Below are 12,289 nucleotides of genomic sequence, written 5' to 3'. Positions count from 1 at the left end.
GCAATGGAGAGTCAGGGCACATCTGGTGCAACCAGGCAAGCCCAATTAAACTTAGAGTTGCTTTCAGAGGGACCCACCAGTCAACAGACCAGGGATCGCAAAGGGACCTCGAGAGCAATCACACAATTCCAGCCCACGAGACACTCGATGAGTGTAGGCTAGTAATCTTTGGTGGAAACGCTGCTCAGGGCTTGGAATACAAGTAGCCCAAAGCACAGTCTCAAGGATCTCCAAGACGCATATGCACTTGCAAATGTGCACGTGTCCAGGGGTTTCAGTTCCACGGTCCCAACAAGGACTATGGGTCTCAGCTTTGCTGGGAGCTCGGATCGGCTTCTGAGAAGTCTGGAAACCCACCTCTTGTGTTGCAAATTCATCGGAGTCCGGCACGAGCTTCGGAGCTGCAAACCGGTCAGATGCATCCTTGGTGCCTGCCAAGCAGTGGAGTAACTCCATTACTCAAAGGGAGATTCTTCAGTTATCTAGCGCCTTGTAGATCTTCAAAGTACCAGGATTATGTATCAGAGTTTTGTCCAGGTAAATCTAAAGTCCTGTAGACAGGGGTTCCTACTTTACTCCCAAGGAAAGGGTGGGAAAAACTCTGGAGACCCACCTATGGGAGGGTCAGGATAGAGGGGTGGTTACACCCATATCCTTTGTCCAGTTTCTTGACAGAGCAGGGGCTGGTATCCCAGTTTGAGCTGGACTATGCACAGGGACACCAAATGTACCCCAGTGCAGATATCAAAGCTTTGCAAAAAACAGGTCTGTTTTCACTATGAAAATGTGGTGTGTCCACGTTGCATTTTGGGTTGTTTCCTGTCACGGGTACTAGGCCTACCCACACAAGTGAGGCACCATTTATCTCGGAAGACTTTTGGAAATGTAGGGTGGTTGGAATTTTGTGGATCCACGCAGATTTCAGAACTTTCCACCACAGAAATGTGAGGAAAATGTGTGGTTTTTTTTACACATTTTTGGGTTTGCAAGGGATTCTGGGTAACAGAACCTGGTCAGAGCCAGTCAAGTCACCCCATCCTAGATTCCCCTGGATGTCTAGTTCTCACAAATGTATAGGTTTAGTAAGTTTCTCTAGGTGCCGGCAGATTTATGGTTCAAATTCTACAGTTAGGCACTTTACAAAAAAAGGGTTTGTTTTTACTGTGAAATTGTGGTGTGCCCCTGCTCTGTTTTGGGCCATTTCCTGTCGCGGGCACTATGCCTACCCACACAAGTGAGGTACCATTTTTCTCAGCAGACTTTGGGGAACACGGGTAGGGTAGAATTTCATGGATCACGCAGATTCTATAACTTTCCACCACAGAAATGTGAGGAAAAGGTGTTTTTTGAATACATGTTTAGGTTTGCAAGGGATTCTGGATAACAGAACCAGGTGTTAGTTACAGGGTTCTATGCGCTAACTACCATAAATAGCCAAAAAAAAGGCTTAGCACTGGGGGGGTAAAAGGCCTAGCAGCAAAGGGGTTAAAAGTGCTATAAAATGGTTAATAATCAACCATCAGATAAACACACTAGTTTTGCAAAATGGGAGACAAGCACATGCCTTGACATAGGATGCATTGAAAAAAAGACAAAAGGCCAAGTTATGAAACATATATACTGGTTTCAAAAAATGGTAGGGAAGCACACGGCTTGGAAAGAATTAATTAAAATTGATTATAATAATTTTTTTAAATGCTGTACACACAACCCAGGCAACATTTACATTGGCCAAAGACCTTTAAAGGTTTCAGAAAATGCACATTAATCAACTACCTCACCCACATACCACAAAATACTAGTCAAGCTAATGCAGAGAGAAAGTAACATTTCTATATGTCTTTGCCGGGGCCCCTAGAGTCCTCCCAAGCCAAAAAAGGCTCATGCAGATAAACATAACTCAAACTTAGCATGAATACAAGGCCAGCCAACAAGACCCTAAAGTATATCTAGCACAGCAGCACTGTGAATGGGAAGCATTCTTTAGAAAAGAAAGATAAAGCATCAACCTTTAACCAAAACAGTAAAACGCCATATATTAATCACACATCTGAATAAAAAAGTGTAATAAAGGAAATAGTTTCTTAGGCCTGCACCATCCCATAATGTCCACTGCTCTTACATTTATATCTCTTATTAACCACTAAGAAAACGTCCCTCCAGGATGGAATAAACACCAATGCACACAACAGTAAAGAACTCTTTGCCATTGTCAAGAAGTTCACCAGGTACAACAGTGACACCAAGCACACCCTGCCCTCCCAAGATCTCTGTGACAAACTAAGTACCTTCTTCCACCTCCAGATCAGGCTTATCTATGACACCTTTGACACCCAAGACTCTCCCATCAAGCCCGACAACACAGCACCCACCCACGCCGCATCCCAACAGATCGACTCAGAAGCCAATGGATAGTCTCCACTGCGGAGTCCCCTCAGACTCATGGCTGCACCACATCTTCCACAGAGCAGCCATTGCCCCCAAGCTCAACAGCACAATAAACTCCTGCATCGAGACTGCCACCTTCCCGACAACTGGAAACATGCGGACAACTGGGATCAACCCTCTGCTTAAGAAACCATCCACCGACCTAATAGACCCCAAGAACTTCAGACCCATCTCCGTACACCCCTTCCCAGCCAAAGTCATTGAAAAGGCAACCAACGCCCAACTCTGTGAGTTCATTGAAGCAAACAACATCCTGGACATCGCACAATCCGGCTTCAGGAGCAACCACAGAAATGAGACTGCACTCCTCACTGCCACCAATGACATCTGCTCCCTCCTCGACTGAGAGGATATTGCAGCCCTCATCCTATTGGACCTCTCAGCTGCCTTCAACACCATCTCCCACCGCACCCTCACCAAGAGACCCCACGACTCCTGGATCTATGACTAGGCCCTGGACTGGATCCACTCCTTTCTCACCGGACAAACACAGTGAGTCAGACTACTTCCATTCTTTCCATTCTTCTCCAAAACTCACAGAGATCAGCTGCGGAGTCTCCCATGGTTCCTCCCTGAGCTCCACACTCTTCAACGTCTACATGGCCGCCCTTGCAATCATTGTCAGAAAGTATGGACCCAACATTGTCTCCTATGCCGACAAAACCCAACTGATCCTCCCCCTCACCAACGAACCAACAACCACCAGAATCACCTTTCACAGGGGAATTAAGGTCATCACCACCTGGATGAAGAGCAGCTGCCTCAAACTGAATTTGGACCAGACTAAAGTCCTCATCCTAGGACCTTCACCCTCTGCTTGGAAGGACTCATGGTGGCCCTCTACACTGGAAACCCCACCCATCCCCACAAAACATGCACAAAACCTCAGCATCATACTAGAATCTTTACCCTATATGAACCATCAGATCAACGCCGTAGCCTTGTCATGCTTCCACACACTCCTCCGCCTGCTACAAAAGGCACTCAGATGGATCCCCACCAAATCCAGAAAAACAGTCACCCATTCACTCATCAGCAGCAGACTCAACTCCTACAATGCACTCTATGCCAGTGTGACCTGGATACTCCTCAGAAAACTTTAGGACATTTAAAACACAGCAGCAAGACTGGTCCTCAACACAGTGGTGGCCGATAAAGCACGAGAGTTGTGGGGCTGGGCTGGCCTTAAGGCGGGGGTTTGGTGGAATGGACAGCACAGCATTTTTTTTTTAAATGGGATAAGTGATGCAGTGATGATTTTCAAACATGATTTGTGAACCAAAAGGCAAGATAGTTGTCATGTAAACTCTGTACATGGGCCAGATTAGTATAGAGCAACATTATCAATACCTTTGAGTCGAGTTCTCTTAGTCCCTATATAGAAACTGCTCAAAATTGCACAATTGGTAAAAACAAACCATTAACATAAGGAAAAACAAATAGATAGACAATTACTAGATGATTTATACAAAGTGAAACCAGAAAACGTAGATAAAACAGGACTTCTTCACTTAAATTGTCTGAACTTAGTCGAATATTTTTCCTCACCAAAACTCTTTGCCTTCATTATCGTGTATGAAAGTGCTTTCAGCTATATGTGTTCCAAATGCCATATGTTCAACAACCTATTGCGTTTAATTAATAAGTCATGAAAATAACACGCCACTTTATAACACTGCAATTACAAGTGATAGTTTTCAAACATGAACCATTAGCTAAATAAATAAGTAAAAAGCAAGACAGTTGCCATGTAAACCCAGAATATTATCAACATTAACAGTAGCTTTGGGCTGAGTTCTCGCATTTCCCTGCAGTGTAAAAGCATGGTAATGGAATTCTGAGTGTTTTAAATACTTGTGCTGGGAGCCAATGTAAACAAAAAAAGAGGTTATTCAGACATACAAAGGGAGATTAAAGAGCCAGATTGTCAGTTAATGCCAAAGTGTAACCGGCATGACCACTTTATAGTAAATGTAGCAAAGGGAATTATCTGTCGGGGTCATACAGGCACTCACAACACAGGTCCCTGTCCTCCACCCCACACAGCCACGGTTTCGCCATGATATAAAAACCTGTTTGCAATGCTTTGTGCAGCCTGTTCTGCCACAATTGTCAGTCTACTTCATGTGGTTATGATTAATTAGAAAAGCTACCTGATGGGTTCAGATGTGCTTTTGCAGAGGCAGCTACCATTTAAAGGGCCCTCTGTTCTCTCTCACACACTGCCTGAGTTCACACCTGCTGTCCAGCTGGGCTACCTTCTATCCACAAATTCTCTCTCTTTGCAGCGTAATCACGGAGCTGGCTCACAGCTTGTGTAGGTGGGCAATTGTGAGAGGAACTGACCAAGTGAACAGCAAGGGGAGGGAAGGAGGGGAGTCATAATCTTTGGACAGCCGCAGGACTGTGGAAGGAAGAAGTGTGGAAAGGGAGATGTGAGGACACAATGAAACAAACTTAAAAAAAATATATAATACAAACTCCTGAAACATGCTTAAACTCGCCTGCTCATTATAGCCCATGAGACAAGGCCTGGGTCTACGTGTCAGTTTCTGCCTGCTCAGAAACCCACGTGTGACACACTGGAGCTCAAAGGCATCACTCACAAAATGCAGAGAGGGAAGCAGCCACCTCGAGTCTGTGCAGACTTGATTTCTCAGCTTCCCATCTGTTTGCAGCCTCTACTCCACCCTTTGCCAACTCGTCACACCAACTCGTCACAGTCACCTCGTTAACTTTACCAACTTGTCACAGTGACAAGTTGGGAAAGGGCAGGTTGATCAATTCTCCACTCCCTGATTGACTTGAAGCCCAGGCACTACAAGGCTTCACTGTAAAACGCCCAGGGCTGATTTTATCTCCACAGCATCAGGGGGTAGAGACTGGTCTGCAAGTCTATGTTTTTGCCGAGCTGATTGCATCACAGGCCTCAGGATTGTGAGATTGTCAGCCCATCAAATACTGTAGACTTTGTCACTCAGCGTCAGCCTCACTGCAGACTGGGTCAGCCTCACTGCAGACTGGGACAACGCACAGTGAGTAGCAGGCAATGTACAGCAGCCCCAGCCCTGAAAAAAAGAAACTAATGATGCATGTTTAGGCTGTGCGCATTCATTGTTTATCACAAAACAGTAAAACACAACACTTTGCTTTTAAATTGACAGACCAGTGCCAGCTAAAGTAAGAGGGTGGAGCCCCGACGCCCTCAACGAGAAACCACAGCTGCCTCAACATCCCTCACCACAGCCACATCTCTGAGCACCTCCGAGAACTCCACTGGCTCCTGGTCAACAAAAGAATCACCTTCAAGATCCTCCCCTACGCCTGCAAAGCCCTCCATGACGTAGGACCAGCATACCTGAAACACCGCATCTCCTTTCACGTACCCACCAGACACCGCAGCTCTGCCCAGCTGGCCCTGGCTACCGTCCATCGGATCAACAAGACAAGATTGGAGGAAGAGCCTTTTCCTACCTCACCATGAAGATCTGGAACACCCTGTTGACCCACCTCAGATAATCCCCGTTGCTGACCCAATTCAGGAAGGACCTCAAGACCTGGCTCTTCGACTGAACACCATAGTACCGATGGATCAGCAGCCCTTCCCAGCACCTTGAGACCCTCAATGGTGAGTGGTAGTGCTTTACAAACCATGATTGTTTGATTGATGATTGATTAATACCCACACATGACTTCTCTGCATTCCCTTGCCCAAATTCCAAGCCATCTAGCATCAAGCAAAATAATAAATACATTAATAAAAGATAAATGGCGGTGTCTACCCTACTTCAAACATCAACTATTTTGCAAAGTACTGAACTGAACTGATTTAAAAATCAAAAAGGCGCCTTCAGAATAAGTAGCTGATTTATGCAGCCACTGTCTGTCCTAGTGGGCTGAAAGGCCACACCCCCTTAACTTTTGGCCACCATAAAGAATGTCTGTCAGGCTGAGCAAAGGTCAGCCTGACAGACGCTTTATTTTCTGGACAGGCAGCCAGGAGCTAGACATGCGCTAAATGCGAAAGCTCCTTGCTAACTGAACTGAACTTTGCTGGGCTGAAGAAGTCACAGCTCCTGTGGGCATGACCTCTTCAGTTTGGTGAAGCACCTCAACACCCCCCCCCCCCTCCCCCCTCCCTGTAACAGGAGGGAGAAATACTAATTGCCTCAGACCTGGGAACTGCAGTTCTAAGCCCTGACGTGCCCACGGCCGAGTGTCAATCACTGACCTCCCGCTACATGGTGGGATGGGTCAGCAGTCTCACTGAGCCCATTACCCTCTGTGACGAGTGAGGGACTGCTGCCTTCCCTCAGGCATCAGTAACAGCCCTCCTGAGATCTTGGAGGCAGAGAGCTGTGCAGGTAAGTATGACCTGATTTGTAAAATGTAGTGAGTGCATGAATATTTGGGAGTGAGTTGTGAATTGATGTGTGTGTATGAATGTGTATGTGAATGCATGAGCGTGAGTGTCTATATGTGCGTTTGTGTTCCAACCCCCCCCCTCCCTTGCTAAAAGTAAAAGCCTGGCTATTTGTACAGTACAGTAGACTTACTCCCAATGGTTCCACCCTTGTAAAATAATAACAACAGATGGATTGTATGCCACAAAAAAGATGCCCAAACAATTTTCTTGAGTACAAAAATTCACTTGACATGAATTTCACTCAATAATCGGTGCTGCTCACATTCAGGAAAGACCTTCCTTAAGCATTGATCCCATGTTCCCGTAATATAAGAGAAATCTTGTGTATGCTACATGGTTTAACGGCGTAATCTCATGCATTATGCAGGCATTATACAACACATCTGTAAAGCAAAATACCAGCTATTATACAAGATTACACCGACTTAATGATAACTATGAAAAGCTGTGGCCCCATTTAGAAAACTTTAAGGAAGTATTTGCTTATCTCTGACTTGATAATAATGTAAATCACAATAGAAATTCAACCCTTCTTGCCAAAAGAACCTTTTGTCGCTTCTGTATGATCTCAGGGATCCATACCAATTTCAGGATGTACCCATAAGAAATTCATGAGCTGCATAAATATCACCTTTCAGGCATAACTTTGTGCAATGGTTTTGGGCGATAACGTGTTACCAGACCTATTGGAATAATACGTTCAGTATAAACATCACTGATCAATGGCACTGCATTCAGGAATTACACTTTTTTCAAGCAGGCAATGTCTCCAGTGGAATGTGATATTGACACATTAAATCTGATTTCCCAATTTTTGTTCTCCAAAATTTCATAATTCTCACTATATCCATACTCTGAGGTCCGAGGACCCCAGTTAACAGTAAATCGAGAGCACGGAAATAACAGGAAGGCCAATTGTAATGAGAGCCACAGTAGCAAATTAAACAGGCCAACTAAACCAATTAAATTGTCATTGTTATATACAATGGTCAGAGATTTATACAAATAAATGATGGTTTGGTTACATACCAATCATCAGGTTGGTCATATGTTAGCACCGTCCTCTAAGCGAGCTCTGCCTCTGTTGTAAACAAGAAAGAAGTTTACTTTGCAATCTATAACATTAAAGATGACAAACACAAGATACAGCCAAGACCAGGGGAAGAACAACAATATATTAAAAATAATCTCTTAACATCGTATTAAAAGCTGGGCACATGATCCCAGACTTCACCCCAAGAACCCTAACTGTTTGAGATTTGTGCCTGTGTGCTCAACTACAGTGAAGAAAGGGTCTCTCTTTATCTGTGGTACGAACTAGCAAAAGGCGCTTATACATATACACTAACTGTCTGCCATTTCCTAGATACTACACAGACACTTTCTGACAGCCTTATTGCCCGTGTAACAGTATCAGCAATATGGCATAGAGCAGGGTTCTTCAATCTTTGGGGCGCGCCCCCTGGGGGGGGCAACACCATCCATGGGGGGCGCGCACTCCACTCCAATCTTCCCTTTGTTTGGAGTACTCTGTTATGCCTGGAGGGGGGTGCGAGGGGAATTCGATGGGGCACTACGTGCCCGTTCCTTTGTCTGGGTAATTCTACCAGGAGGGGGTTAATTCACGGAGTTGACAGCTTCAGCTGCAGCAAACAAACAGACACGCTTTCAGTTTTAGCAGAGGAGACCCCTTGCCTCCCCCTGCAGCTGAAGCTGTCAACTCTGTGAATTAACCCCCTCCTGGGAGAGTTAGCTCTTCCCAGAAACGAGAGCAAGTTTCCAGAGAAGTTTTAAGGCACAGGCAAAGTGAGCCCAGCCTTTCAAAGGGGGTGGGAGTGAAGGGGGGGCATGAATCCTTCAATTATTTTAGGAAGGGAAGGAGAGGTTACAATCCAGGTTTGGGCCATGAATCAGGACGGTGAACTCTAATCTGCAGTCCTCAACTCATGAAGATCTTTGTGTAAGCACCGAAGTGTCAATGTTCAAAAATATTAGTCTGCAAATTCAAATTTAAATCATCAAATGTGTGAAAGATGTCAAATAAAGCCAACCACCAGACGTTTTCCATTATATTACCATATAAATAAATAAATGTATGGGTGCAATGGTGGATGTATGGGTGGAATGATGGGTGGAATGGTGGGTGTATGGATGAAATTGTGGATGTATGGGTAAAAGGGTGGATGGATGAGTGAAAGGATGGATAGATGAGTGAAAGGATGGATGGATAATGAGTGAAAGGGTGAATGGATAATGAGAGAAAGGATGGATGGATGCATGAGTGGAAGGATGGATGAGAGTAAATAGATGTATGTATGGTTGGAAGGGTAGATGGATGGGTAAAAGGGTGGATGGATGAGTGAAAGGATGGATAGATGAGTGAAAGGGTGGATGGATAATGAGTGAAATGGTGAATGGATAATGAGTGAAAGGGTGAATGGATGAGTGAGTAGAAGGATGGATGAGAGTAAATAGATGTATGTATGGTTGGAAGGGTAGATGGATGGGTAAAAGGGTGGATGGATCAGTGAAATGGTGGATGGATCAATGAAAGGGTGGATGATGGACGAGTCAATGGGTGGATGGATGGGAGAAATGATGGATGGATTGGTGTATTGATAAGTGAAAGGGTGAATGAATGAATAGATAGATGGATGGATGAGTGAAAGGGTAGATGTAAGGATGGATGAGTGATTGAGGAGGGTAGATGGACAAAGGGATGGATAGAAGAGTGAAAGGGTGGATGAGTGGTCAATGGATGGATTCATGAGTGGATGAGTAAATTGATGAGTGGGTGGATGGGTGAAGGGTGGATAGAAGGATGGGTGGCTAAGTGAAAGGGGAATGGAGAGAGAAAGGGAGGATGGATAGATGGATGAGTGAAAACATGGATGAATGATTGGCAGAATGGATGGGCAAATGTGTGCATGGATGAGTGAAAAGAAGAACATAAAGATGGATGAGTCAAAGAATGCATACATGAGTGAAAGGGAGGGTGGAGAGCAGGAAGGATGGATGGGTGGATGGATGAGTGAAATGTTGAATGGGTGGACGGATGAGTGACTGGGTGGATGGATGAGTAAGTGAAAGGATGGCTGGATGGGTGAAAGGGTAAATGTTTGAATGGATCAGTGAATGGATGGATGGATGAATGGATGGATGGGTGGAAGAGTGGATGGATGAGTGGAAGAGTGGATGGATGAGTGAAAGGATAGCTTGGGTGAAAGGGTAAATGGTTGGATGCATGAGTGAATGGATGGATGGGTGGAAGTGTGGATGGATTAGTGAAAGGATGGATGGATGATGGATGGATGAGTGAAATGGTGGATGGAGGGATGGATGAGTGAAATGATGGATGGAAGGATAGATGATGGATAGGTTTGCAAACGGTTGAAAAGGTTTGGATATGGATGGGACACAGATGGAAGGACAGAATGAATGGTGAAAGAGTTAATAGATGACAAAATGTACATGATAAATGGGGAGGGTTGTGATGACTTACTTTGCTTTCTTGGTGCCATAAGAGCTGTAGTTCAGAGTGGGAGGTATTTAAATTATTTGGGTACTCCCTTGCCTATGTGTTACTATTCTGTATTCTATGTGTGCTCATGTGGGATCTATAAATCATGCATATGACATTTTGCACGACATCCAACTGCCACTTGAATGCAAAGCCCCCATAAGCAAAGTCAGGTTCCATATTTTAAGTTCCACTTAATGAAACACCCATAATGTGTTCCCTATAGTGGATTCATGACAGCAATCCTCCCTTTAGTTCACTTATGCATGGTGCTTTATATCTTACAATGTATTTATTTATTTATTAAGGAGTTTGTGAGATTGGGTTCTCAGCACCTGCGGTATTAAAGACTAAGTACTGTTCAAGGCAGTAGCAAAAATCCACCCACAGATTGAGAGTCTAAATGTGGCTAAACACCGGCACACCCATCACATTCATGTTGGTGGTGTTATTATTAATCTATGTCCTGTGTAAAACAAAGCATCCTAGTAAAAAGAATTTGCGCACATTTTATCTTGGAAAATTATGTTTTGAGCTGTGTAATACGCCTCTGTCATTTCACCACACCCACTCACAAACCTGCAGTTTACAAAACACTTTTATTGTGTTGAACATTATTTGCCGGGTATGGCCCGTAATTTGCGCGTGGCAGTCGATCATTTAGTGTACCAGATTCCTGAAATTTCTGTCAGGTGGTGGGGGGGCAACATCTGAAAAAAATTCAGCTGGGGGGGCTCAACCTAAAAAAGTTTGAAGACCTCTGGCATAGAGTCATGGGCAAGGCCAGTCAACCATTTAAAAGTGATAACAAGGCTGTGTAAATGATAAAACAACTCCGTGACAATGCAAAATGTGCACCTCGGCAATGCTTATTCGGGATGGGTTCAGCAAGCGTCTGTGGCCGCTGCATTAATAATAAAGTGCTGTAGGGGTGAAAAAAAAATTTGATGTTAACACGTGTGACGAAAACACTACAGTAATTCAGACCTTGTGTTAGGTTATCCTAAGTAATGATTATGCTCGACTGCCATTGCTTTTAACTAATGGGTTTATCTAGCATTAGAGACAAACTCTTCAGGGGTGTAATTTATTTATTTATTTGCAGAGTTTTTTTATAGCGCTGGTATCAGAACTCTTTACAGGTTAAGGTTTTGGTGTACACTAAGGGACCAATAATGTGGAGCCGCATAGATTTGCCTCTACCTCTATACAACACAAACTTAGAATAATGAGATGCAGTTAGTAACCTGTATACTCAGTGCGACTTAATATTAGTAATAAAAGATGAAGTTTCAATTATATTTCTGAAATGTTCCATGATATACCAATAGAATTATAGAACGTGTGCATATTAATGTAGAGGTAACCGATGGAATTGTAATTTACAGTGTTTAACCTTCAACCTGAAAGCTGCTTGCTTCCATGTTCTCTCCTCTGTAGGTGCAGACTCAAGGCTTCCTTTGTTAGAAAAGGGAATCAATCATGTAGCGATTGCTAAGGTACAGGATGAAACTTTGGGCAAGAAAAAAACGTGTTAATGAAGCAAACAGGAGACAGGGTATCATGGTGGAGAAATGGATGATCAAGTTTGAACGATGTTCCCACTTACAAGTGTGGGAGAAATTATTCAGGTTGCTGATTGTTATTGTGAAAGAAGGGAATTTATTGGAGACAATTGCGTGAATTACCTTAAATGTTGAGTGTTAATTGGTATTAGATATGTAGTTAGAGCATCAGACACATTTAAGCTTTTCAGAGGTACATGCCTCATTGCTAAATATCTCATTGTGTGGCTTTAGGCTGTGCATTTGTGGATGGAGTACTTGTACTGAAGTCTCTATTATGCTGACACCTTTTCCTCACTTCTCAGATTAGTTAGGGTTCCCCCAGCTTTA

General features: G+C 44.0%; 1 long non-coding RNA gene across 1 annotated transcript in view; it reads right to left on the bottom strand.

The window, feature by feature from the left end:
- LOC144819798 (uncharacterized) overlaps positions 1-12,289 on the bottom strand; it is a 335,121-nt gene that overhangs the window by 87,373 nt on the left and 235,459 nt on the right. Inside the window, exon 3 of the long non-coding RNA XR_013607571.1 lies at positions 7,904-7,955. This is a non-coding gene — a long non-coding RNA (uncharacterized LOC144819798). The remainder of the gene's footprint in view (positions 1-7,903; positions 7,956-12,289) is intronic.

This window comes from Lissotriton helveticus, chromosome 2_1 (genome assembly GCF_964261635.1).
Source record: "Lissotriton helveticus chromosome 2_1, aLisHel1.1, whole genome shotgun sequence".
NCBI classification, from domain to species: Eukaryota; Metazoa; Chordata; class Amphibia; order Caudata; family Salamandridae; genus Lissotriton; species Lissotriton helveticus.
This window is presented reverse-complemented; position numbering and strand designations above follow the sequence as displayed.